The sequence below is a fragment of the Aptenodytes forsteri genome, unplaced genomic scaffold (genome assembly GCF_000699145.1).
Source record: "Aptenodytes forsteri isolate BGI_AS27 unplaced genomic scaffold, ASM69914v1 Scaffold51, whole genome shotgun sequence".
Classification (NCBI taxonomy): Eukaryota; Metazoa; Chordata; class Aves; order Sphenisciformes; family Spheniscidae; genus Aptenodytes; species Aptenodytes forsteri.
In genome coordinates this window covers 2,433,695-2,445,682 of record NW_008795495.1, presented here as the reverse complement: position 1 = coordinate 2,445,682, position 11,988 = coordinate 2,433,695, and positions in this window count along the sequence as shown.

Below are 11,988 nucleotides of genomic sequence, written 5' to 3'. Positions count from 1 at the left end.
ACTAGGCGGGTCACCTGGTCATAGGAGGAGATCAGGTTGGTCAAGCAGGACCTGCCTCTCATGAACCCGTGCTGGCTGGGCCTGATCCCCTGGTTGTCCCGCTCATGCCTTGTGAGCGCCCTCAAGATGAACCGCTCCATAATCTTCCCCGGCACCGAGGTCAGGCTGACAGGCCTGTAGTTCCCCAGATCCTCCTTCTGGCCCTTCTTGTAGATGGGCGTCACATTGGCAAGCCTCCAGTCATCCGGGACCTCGCCCGTTAACCAGGACTGCTGATAAATGATGGAAGGCGGCTTGGCGAGCTCCTCCGCCAGCTCCCTCAGCACTCTCGGGTGGATCCCATCTGGCCCCATAGACTTGTGAGCGTCAATGATATAGGTGTCATATGATATAGATGATATAGATGTCATAACTATAGAATCAGGATTGTCTCTAGGGTGAGGAAGGTAGGCGCTACTTCTTTACTCACACAAACTACGAATTTACAGTCCAGCACCTGTGGTGTCAGAATTATTCTCTCTCATCTGGAGAGCTGTTTTTTGTTTCAAGTGGTTATGGAATACAGAATGCTGCTGTTGATGAACTACTTTCAATAGCCCAATTGCGGGTGTAAATATGCCTAGAAAACTCTACAGTGGCATTCTGGAAATTCCCTACTTTCTAATCACAATTTCAATATTGTTGTCTTTTGCCAATAAGAGCTAAAAGTGATCTTTTGTTTTAACAGTAATCCCCTAACTGCTGAGTTATGAAGTTTTGTTATTTCTAATAAAAGATGCTTATTTATAATTGACTTAAAACACTCCTTTACTCTCATTATAGTTCTAAATGTTTTTTTTTCCTCACATGTTCCCACCCTAATGACTTCAAAATCTTAATTCAGGAATGTAGTCAGACTACTTCTCTGAAGGTTTGAAAGGCACTGAGGAATGCCTGATGGATGTATCAACTACCAAAGTTTGATACATGAATTAAGATATATAGAGAGATCTCCATAATGAACACAAAAGCCATTTGCATTAATTTCAGAGTGAACTATCATGCTTACAAACTTTTCATGGCAGCAGTGTTGCATTTTGTTGAAGTGGTAATTTCATAATTCTCAGAGATGGTACACTCATTACTTTATAACAGCATAAAGATACTGTGGAGTGCCTTTATTAGACAGGAATAGTTATAGGATGCTACCAAGTAGTTTGCCCTCTTTTCTTCCAATTTAGAAGGAAAGGAAAACATAAATACACAGAATCCACAATGAAAGCAGGAATGCAGTAATGGTGCAGGCCTTCTTCTGAGTGCTCTTTCTGCTTATTAGTACATGCTGTCTCCTATTCTGTGCACGTTGCTGAAGGCAATGCCAGTCTTACTGTTTTCCAGCTCTTCAGTGATTCTGCCTTACTCTGCTTCCTGCACAGAACAAGTCGTGGGCTTGGGCCTTTTTCCTACACTTTTTCAGCAGTTCAGGGTATTCTTTATCAACAATGTACAAAACTCAAGTGCTTAGTTTACAGGACAGTCTGGTTAGATCAATACCGCTAAATAAAAGAAGACAAGGGACCAATACCTATGCCTGTGGGCAGAGTGAAGAATCTTGCATCTGTAGTACTTAGGATGAGCAAACATGTTGTGTCCACACCATGGGGCACTCTGTTCTGGAGATCGTCTGGGCCTGCAGTGGTGTTTCTATTGGTCTGGCACTAATCCATGTGTTTTGTATGTCTTGACAACTTAAACTGTCTTAAACAGTGCAAGGGCTTTGCTGCAGCTCAGCGAAGAGGTTGGCATTCCCATGGCAGGAAACTGAAGAAACTGTGCTGCACGCTGTGGGATGTGGCATGGAGCAACTTTAAGGTTGCTGAGGCTGCAAAGTTTCCTGGCATAAAGCTGAAGAACAGCTGTGGCTGGAGAGAGCCACATATGAGACAGACTTATCCTGGACTGTCTTTTGAGAGACATCCCTGAGATTAAATATACACTGATCTCTGCTTGGGTATTATTTTGAGTAGAGCTAGTTGGAGCAGTCCAGAACAGAGGCAGAGAGTGAGCTAAACAGTGATGACTCAGAGCAGAGACTTCCATTATCCAAGTTTTTGTCCTAGACCTGTTTTATTTTGGAAGGTGGCTATACACCTTAGACTGCAAGTGTAGGGTCAGGCGTGGGATCGAGGCAGTATTTTTTGCCAAAAATGCTTCAGTGAAGGTCTGCATCTGAACTCTGAAACCTGGCGAAGGAGAAAGATTAGGCTTATTCACCTGTTAGCATGCACCCAGGTCTGCTTCTGTTCTGTGAATTAGGCTGGTGATGCTGATCATGCAGTCCTCTGCTCTCTTCTGTCAGCCCTTGCAGCAATGTTACATCATTAATGTTGGACAGGTCCTTCCCAGAAGGACTGACTTCATGTAAAACATTAGCTGTTAAGATGTGTAGGATGCCTGTGGTTAGTCTCAGAGCAATGGTGATCTTGCAACATCTGAATTGCAGGGCGCTTGGAGGTAGACATGTAAAGTCCAGGTCTCATGGTATGTCATGCCTTTAATATGTAGAGAAGGACAATTCCCTCTCACATATGACTGAGAAAAGTAAAGAGGGGAATTGCATAAAGTTCATAAAGTCTGATACATATTTGTCAGCTATACTGACTGTATTAGGCCTACATTCCCCTATATAACTCCCAGGAAACTGAGACTAGAGAAATGTGCACAGGAAAGTATTTCTTTGAATTAACGAAGCCTTACGGAAGTTCTTCTCTTTAGTTTTGTTGTTCTGGGGCATTTTTTTTGTTCCAAGAAAAATCCAGCCAATCTATTTAGCCCAAGTACTTCTGTAAAGAGGAAGAAAAGGATCAAGGAAACAAAGGAAACAGTCATTGACTCAAAAAGCTCATTGTATTTAATATAGCTTTTTCATTAGTTCTTTTTTTGTGATTCTAGGAAATTTTTACCCTTTAAAATTACTTCTTTGTTTGCACTTCCTTTCAGAAAAGAAATGTTTTAGTTACAATTGGGTGTCCTTTTTAAACAACAAAAATCTTTTCTACAACTCCCAATTGCTTGGGTCTTCTCTTTCTAACACCGAGTAATTTGTCTTTTGTTAAGCACAAACCTACTTTTGTAAGAAGTACTTTAAAATAAACAATGCCCACAACATACACCTGACAAGCTTTTCATGGTGTATGTTGTAAGCAGATCCAATAGTATGCAAACACCTGAACCTCATTTTGAAGATCTCAAAGGTCATTTAAATGAATACACAATTATTTTGTGTACAAGGTATTTTTATGAGTTTGATTACATCTCTCTTGCATATGTTTTTGAGGACTGAAGAAGGGGGTCATAAAATACTTCTTCAAAGATAATCCCCTGGCAATTCTGGGAATGTCATCATAGCATTTACAACAAATGAGTAATGGAGAAGAAGAAAAACGACAGTGTAAGCAACTTGGAACATAAATTTAATTTAAAATTCATAGTTTATGAGTTCTTTAACCACACAGTTGAATGGCCAAAAAGAAAGAAGTAATCCTTATCTAATCCTTATCGGTATTTTTCCTGTGTTTGTGTTCCTGTTGTGTAAGTTCCTTGGGGCAGGGAATGTTTGTGTATTGTCTAGCATTGTAATAATTTAGTCTGGGTTTAGAGCATTTGGGTAATGTCTTAAAAGAAAAATAATAAACATAGTCCTACTTTGATGTAGGTACACAGAGACCACTGCTACTTTGCAAAGTTTTTCCAAATTGGGTTGGCTACAAGCTTCCCATAGTTGCAGTACTATCACAAGATGGGAACAAGTGCGGGAACGGCAATGGGAAAGCTTTGAAAAAGTGTGTATATAATAATAAGTACCTGTAGTCTCCACTGAAAGACTCAAATACTTGATGCATAGCATGGCAAAACACTCTGCATTACCTAAACCAGAGGGAGCAAGAAGTTAACCAGAGTTTAATTTCCCACTCTACTCCTCTCAGGTAAATGACAAAAGAGTCTGATCATAGGCAGAAGAGAAAACATGTTTTAGAACTAGTGTTTTGCAACCAACTATCATACAATAGGTTTTACCCTAAAAAAATTTTGCATTTTCTATGTATTTTCTGACTAGTAACAACTTCTGAACTATAGCCTTGAGTGAACGAGAAGACCTTAAGAGCATTTCTTTTTTTTTCCTTTAAGTCATTCCACCACTTACACAAACAGGCATCAAAATCTGACATTTTTCACTTTGAGAACAATGTTATGAATGGAAAATGTAGCTAAGTAGCTCTGTTATCTCAGCATCGATTGCTCCTTCCCTCCTGGTTGTAATGAGGATTGCTTTTGATGATTATTAGGACGGCTTTTTGCTATTGCCAAGGCACTGGCATGATCACTTTCATGCTTTCATGAACTCTTTCTTTTTTGGGTCGTTGACAGCAGGATTACACTGATTAAATGTATCTGTTCAAAGTAGGTCAGATGAATCCTGCCCTAAATGTGGAGAATTTTTCACTGTAAGTACAAGGGATCCTGGGGTGACTGTTCACACTGAAATAAAATCACATGAACCCAAACTTTCCTGTCTTTTTGAAGTGGAAGAGAAACTCTGATGAATTTTTCCGCCTTACTACAGCATAGTAATTTCTTATGCAAACATTCTTCTCCATTAAAAACATAACCACAGATCCACAGTGTGTTGCAATTTATGCTTTTAAAGTAGTACTACACCAAAGTGTTCTGCAAACATTGCATAGCCACACAGGAAGACAGCACATGGTCATCAGTTTACTGTCACATCTCCCCTTATATTACTGACCGCCAGGTTCTTCATATGGACAGAAGTCTTAGAGAATACATGAGTTATCGCCCACTTCTACTTCATTCCTAAAACATACAGAGCTCTTTCTGATATGTTATGAAGAAATTCAAAGGCATTACTATAGCTTCCAGGAAATATTCTTGTCCCTAAGACACAGAACGAAAACCAAAGTGAAACAAGAGCAGTTTCTTTGCTGTAAAATATAGTCTGCATTAGCCTTTTCCTCCAAAAGAGACACTTTATCTTCTTACCTGCCCAGCACATACTGTGTACCTAGCATATCAGAAGAAAAAAGACACTTTATCTTCTTACCTGCCCAGCACTTACTGTGTACCCAGCATATCAGAGGAAAAAGGAGTTCTGGGCTCTGCCTCCAGGAACGCCTATGTATTTTACACTAAAACTCTACTTTCTTTATTTATCTGGAAATGTCTTCACTCAACAAAGAATAAGACTGAAATTCCTAGGAAATTTCTTTAGGAGAAAAACTCCTAGAGAGGAGTTTTCAGTCTTGTTCTTTGGAAATCAGTGGAAAGTTTGAAGCCCAAACTGGATTTAGAAGCTGAAGCAATGTATCTTAAGCCTTTGCCTACACACCAGAGGAACTTCAGAATAAAGAAAAAAGAGTCCTCATTAGTTGTGAGACTTGTGGTCTTAGGCAGAATTTAGGTATCTATTGCAACAGTTAGGCTCAGGTTGAACAAGTATTTGAAAAAGCATGTAAGCTCCTAGCTAACTTGCTATAGAAATACGCAGTTGTACCTAAGTCCTGGGAACTGTGTGTTCCAAGCTTTGCTTTAGTGCTTTGGCCAGGCAAACAGGTTTGAGCGGACTATAAATCTAAAATATTCTAGCTATTACGGAGGAGGATTACGCTATCTGAAATTACAGGAGGATATTGTAATTTAGTGGTCCTAATCTTACAGAAATCTTTCAGACACTAGTTGCTCCCTACATGCTGTGTTAGCTCTTTTACTGCATGCAGGGAATTCATAGTTCTGTGAATTTCTAGAACTTTGCACAGACTACAAAAATAACGAAAAAGACCGTTTTATTTCTCCTGGCATAGTACTTAGGAGTTTGGGGGTTTTTTGGTTTTGTTTGTTGGTTGGAGGGGATTTTGCCTTTTGCCATCATTTGCAGAAGTTTAATAATATTAATTGTAATATTAAAATCAGATATGTTTTCTAAAATGCATAATAATTTTATATATTTATGTATATAAATATTATTTCCTACATTAGACCTATCCTAACAGCAGTCTGGCTGGTTTTGGTTTGGTTTTATTTGTTCATTCCCCCTCTTTTTATTGAAAGAATTTTCCATATTTTATTCTTTAATTTTGTCCTTTTCAAAAACTGACCAATCATGTGTGGGCTTCTGACATTAATTATGCTGCCAATGGGTCTTTTCCCAACTTCATCTGAGGTGTGACTTACTAGGATTTCTCATTCACTTTTAACTTTTTAAATATTGGGAACACTAGTAAATAAAATACTAACATTTCATTTAACATCCACTTCGAGCAGATTTTAACAGCCTTGTGGCCAGCGAATCAATGGAGCTCTGTCTAGCAGTAGGATAGCAGGAAACTTTGAGATAAAATAGACTGGTTAACAAATACTCCATAAAACATAGTAAACAAATTGAACAGCAAAATTTAAAACCCAAATAGAAAAACCTCAACTGTGTCAATGTAAAAAGATCCCATTTGTCATTTTTGTATTTTCACATGGCAGACTGTAGGCTAAAAGAATTTTGTTCTAATCTAACCCTGGAAATGAATCAAGTAAGGTTTTCCATTAGATTTTGTATAACTAACACAAGCTTTTGTTTATTGTATATTATCGTTTATAAAACAGGTGCTCTAAACTATGCTTTTGATATCTTTGCATTGTAAAATTCTGCGGAAGAGGAAATATTTTACCTACCTCTCACTGGGTTTATGTAAATATCTGCACTGTTTACATATGTACACAGTGTGGTCACAAGATCCATTGTAACTGCAAGATTGGGCTGAATTATGAGGTTGTCTGGCAAGTCTCTACTGATCATGATATACACTGGAGTCAATTATCCCATAGATAGAAGGACGCAAACTACAGTGAGGTCCAAAGAAGGAGAAACTGAAGTGGTCTTTGCAGTCAATCTTCTGGTATTGTAGAAAGGAAAAAACAGAAGATGCCGGAGGATGGGTAGCTAGTGAGGAATTGAAGGAGTTTTTTGAAAATCTTGGACTACATCAAGGCCACAGAAAGGACAATGTATTTCAGATGGCACATAGCTCCTCAAAGGGAGGAGAGTGAACTTCTCGTCTTCTGTTTGGGTGACAGAAAAAGCATAAAAGTGGAATGGAGAGGCATCAATGAGGCAAATGTAGTTCAAATCAGCATGTCATGAACAAGTCAAAACAATAACCAAAAGCATGAAGAAAAGACATTTTTTTCAGTTGCTTACATGTCAATTAGAGGTAGCGAGCTTCAGTTGCTTACATGTCAATTAGAGGTAGTGAGCAAGAAGAATTGGAAATTCTCATTGAAAATAAGAAATTTTACATAACTGAAACAAGTGACATCTGGTGGAATGATTCGAACTATTGGAATACTAAAACCACCCATTAAAACCTGCTTGGAAGGCACAGAATAGATAAAAGAGGAAAACGTTATGATGGAGATGTTGTCACCCGAGAATCAAAAGATATCGAACGCAAGAGGCATGGCTCTCTTCTCTGAAATCTGTGACTGAGAGGCACAGAAGTATTTGCCTTCTGGGCTTTTCTGTAATGTGTGTGGGGTTGGGGGGGAAGAAGGATCATTGTGGAGAATTTTAATTTGGGAGACTTGTATAAAAGAAATTCAAACACTGGAACAAGTTGCCCAGAAAGGTTGTGAAGTCTCCATCCCCATATATATTTAAAACCCAAGTGGTCATGGTCCTGGGAAACCTGCTCTTAATGATGCTGCTTTCAGCAGGGTGATTGGACTAGATGATCTCCAGAGATGCCTTCTGACCTCAACTACCATGTGATTCTGTGAAAATCAACGAAATCCAGCAGTTCAAAGTTGCTACGAATAATAACAACAACTGAGTAAAGAAGAGGTGGATATGACAGAAGGATATGGATATTCAATCTTGTTACAGGATAACTGTGAGACACCAGTGTGATACAAGTTCAAAATTGGGAAACAATACATTAAAGTGTACCAATGGCTGCATTTCTTGTAGATATGGGAAAGTATTAATATCATTTTACATGTATACATCAGTTTCAGCCCTATTTAAGAAGGATGAATTAACCATGGTACAGGCTCTTAAAACATTATTATTTTTGCTAAAACTGGAAAAGTTTTCTATTGAAAACACCAAGAAAATAAGTCCCACCATGGGAAAAACCAAAGCTATGGAAAACAGGCATAAATTCAGGTTGTAAATATGAAGCAGACTTGTAATTAGTAGAAAGAAGAAGCCCTGAACGAATTTCAGGAGAGTGACAGGAAAAAAATCCTGTTTTAAAATGGTACTTTATGAGCTGATGGATTATGGATGATATTTGTTGGCAATAGCATTGGGCTGGACCCCAAGACCTCCTTCAGGAGCTAAATATATAGAGAATTTCTAAATGACTGTGACACAAATTACATTACATCCAGGGAAACATAATTTTACTTTGGATATGAGAATGATCGATAAAAACTGCTTAATCACTGGAACGGTTTAGGAACTTATTCTTTTGACTTAAGCTTGTTTATTATTGCTTATTGTGGGTAAGCTTTTTGACATACTTGCAGGTAAGCAAGGAAAAGACCAATCAGTAATATGTATGCTTAGTTTTTGAAAGAACTGTTTTCACAAAGCTGAGGATGAGCACAGCTAATTTGGAAGACAACATGGAAGAAGAAAAAAAAATAATTAAAACTAAGAATTATTTAATAGCTTTTAATAATTTAAGAATCTAATTTATTAAAAGATTAAAATATTTTGCTTCTACAGTGAAGACAGAATAACTTTGGCTAATTTTGGCCAGAAGGGGGAAAAAAAGAGGGTAATAAACTATAAATAATACAAAATAGCAGTTGTGAAATGCAAAAATTTATATAAGGAAACTAAGAAGGGAACATTAATAAAATAAAAGTATTGGTTTATCACTACATGGAGGTCATAAAATTGTTGAAAATCATGACAAAAACCCTACAGAACCTGTACTTCCAGTTTCATACCTTTGGGGATGACATGCTAGAAAAAGAAAAACACAAGCTTAGGCAAAAGAATTTCTTAATCACAGTGACTTTATTCTCAAGAGTTCAGGAGTTACAAGTCTTTGAGAAAAACATTCTTTGAAGAGCTGTTGTCCATCACTCGGACTTTACGCTTTCTGAGAATTTTGTTGAAATTCCAGGCTGGGATGAGTCCCTCTGACACTTGCTTATCCTGCTTCCATGTAGCAACAGGCTGAGGTGATCTCAGTCCTCATCTAAGAAACCCTGGCCTCCCTGATGCCATAGGAGTTAAATATTTTTCTTACTGAAATAATTCTGATTTACAAAGAATGTACACAGAGGTTCCATTACTCCAAACACAGTACAATTAAACAACAGGAGAGCATTTCCTTTCTCACAGTTCTATGCCAGCTTTCCAGACAGCATATCACTCAAAAAGCTCTCCCTGTTTCGTTTCTCTCATGACTACAGTTTTTTCCCTGTTTTCATTCCTCTTGGTACTATTGTTTGGCTTGTTTTCTGACTCTTTCTCTCTTATAGATGCAGAGCTACATGCAAATCAGTTACATTCCCCTGAATTTGTATTCAGTGTAATCATGGGGTGAAAACTTCTATTATTTCGTTAATTATAAGGAGGGGGATGCTTAATTGTTTCCTTATGTTTCCCTGTATGGAAATATTTAGCATCTTCTTTGATCTCAGGGAGCTCTGTGGTTGCCCATGTGTCAAAAGTACTTGGTCAAAGTATCCTAAATTCATATATATTGCAAGATTAATAAGCAGACAGTCAATACATGAAGAACTGATTAACACACCACTCTCAAACATGGGGTTTTTTTCAGTAAAAGCCCTTTATCAAATAATGGTTTCAAATAAGGATGGTAAGAACTAGGAATTAGAAGATGTTATTCAACATTTCCATATGCCTTAGTAAATATCAAAACACTGTTGATACATTACGTTGCTGACAGAGACTGGCAGAGTGGTACATAATTATGAAGACCAGGAAGTTATGAAGAAAAATTTGGATTGCTTGGCAAGCTGAACCCATTCAAGTTAAATGCAAAATTATGCATCTAGGTCACATCTAAACAGTAGAAAACTATATTCTGGAAATCAGTAGCTCGGGAAACAATGAGAGGTGTCATAATATCATCGTTCCCTGCATGATAACGTGACAAAAAGAACTGTTTCAGGTTTTTCAGGTTTTTGAGGTACAAACTGGTGAGGTGATATTTAGGTCCAGAAAGATTATTCTTCTGCTAGAATACTGTGTTCAGATTTGGTGTCGGTTTGAGAACACAACTCATGTTTACCACTGGGAATGATTAACCAAAAGAACAAAATAGCAAGAGAAGTGGTTGATTTTTCATTTCTTAGCACCTAAAAAATGAAGACAGCATGACTTTCTGGAAATATGATTTATTCAAAAGCCAGGTTTCTATAATCAAACTAAATAGTAGAATTAATGAAATGGTTAACACTAAGGTTATTAACTTAAGGTCTTAAACTTTTTTGATGAGTCTTTTTTTATTGACTGAGTCACCCAGGATTATATTTTCAACCTCTATAAAGAAGACCCATTGATTTTGGAAACTTTTGGGTTCAGTCTGGTGCACGGAGAACAGATGTATGAAAGACTCAGCAATAGGGTGGCGGCTGTATTGTGGACATAGAGTCCTGCTCTCATTTCTGTAACTGCTGTGATCTACTTAGGTAGTAGTACCCCAGTCACTGAGGATGGGCACTTTATCCAGTTTAGTTACAGCTCCTGAAGGGCTCAGGTGGGAGTTTGGCTGAGTATTCTGTATAGAAGTGGAAAAGGATTATAAAAAATGAAATATGGACCTGAGTACAGAAAAAATTGAATTTTTCCTTGATTAGGAGCTGAAGATGTCCTTGACAGCATTGTAAATCACTACTGTCTCACCAGCCAATCCTGCACCTGTGCGGGGAAATAGTAATGGTGACATTTTCTTACTCCTCCAGCACCCAACAGGAATGTCAATAGCCTGAAATGTATAATTTCTGGACAGTGATAATTTCTCTCTCTTCTGAATGCATGATTTGGCTGCATCTGTTTTGTTTGAAATTCTCCATGTTTTTCTCATTTAAAGAAAAAAAAAACAAATAAATGACCTGCCTCTCCATTAAGGGATCTTTTATTCATATCCTACCCCATTCTTCCTAGATCTGCCCTCTTGCTCCACGTGCCATCAGCCATGACGATACATGTCTCTCTCATTTTTGTAAGAAAGAGAATCATACTGCTTCCCTTAGCAGTTCTGCTCTCAGTCTGCTCTGTCACCACCACGGAGTGGAAGCCTTCAAACAATGCTAGCTATGAGACAAAAGTAAAAGGTGCATAGTTGGGAAGCAATAGGAATTTTGACCAAGAGCCTGGAAATCAGGCCCTGAGATCTATAGATGGAAAACTTGGTGACAAACCTCACTTCCTGAATCTTTTACTGATTTATCCCCCTGCAAGGCACCAGATTATGCTTCTCTTTCCAGCAGACCATACTCACCACTGGTTTATGGATCATCCTGCTCCTTGTTTGCTCTTTTGTGGCATCAAAGCTCTTGTACTTTTGCCTCCAGTGAGCTAGGTTCTCTGGAGAGGCTGAGGGAGCCTTCTCCAAGCTAAATTAAAGCCTGATGAACAGGGAGTAAGGGGTAGGTGTTTAACTTTTTTTCATGATGAGGGCACTGGATCCCAGATATCTCCCTGCCATACAAGTACTTCAGATTATTAGGCAAACAGTGGAGAGCATCACCAGTTTCACCTGTACTGATTTATAAGAATATAATTGTCCTATTGTTTACTAGGCCTCCTTTGATCACACTTACGGCTTGGGTCATTGGGCCCAGTTTTTCTCTGGAGTAGCAGAGCTTGAGTTAGGACTTACAAATCAAGTAGGCTGAAGTCCATTTAACTTTATATATATATATATATATAAAACAAACATCATCTACATCTCA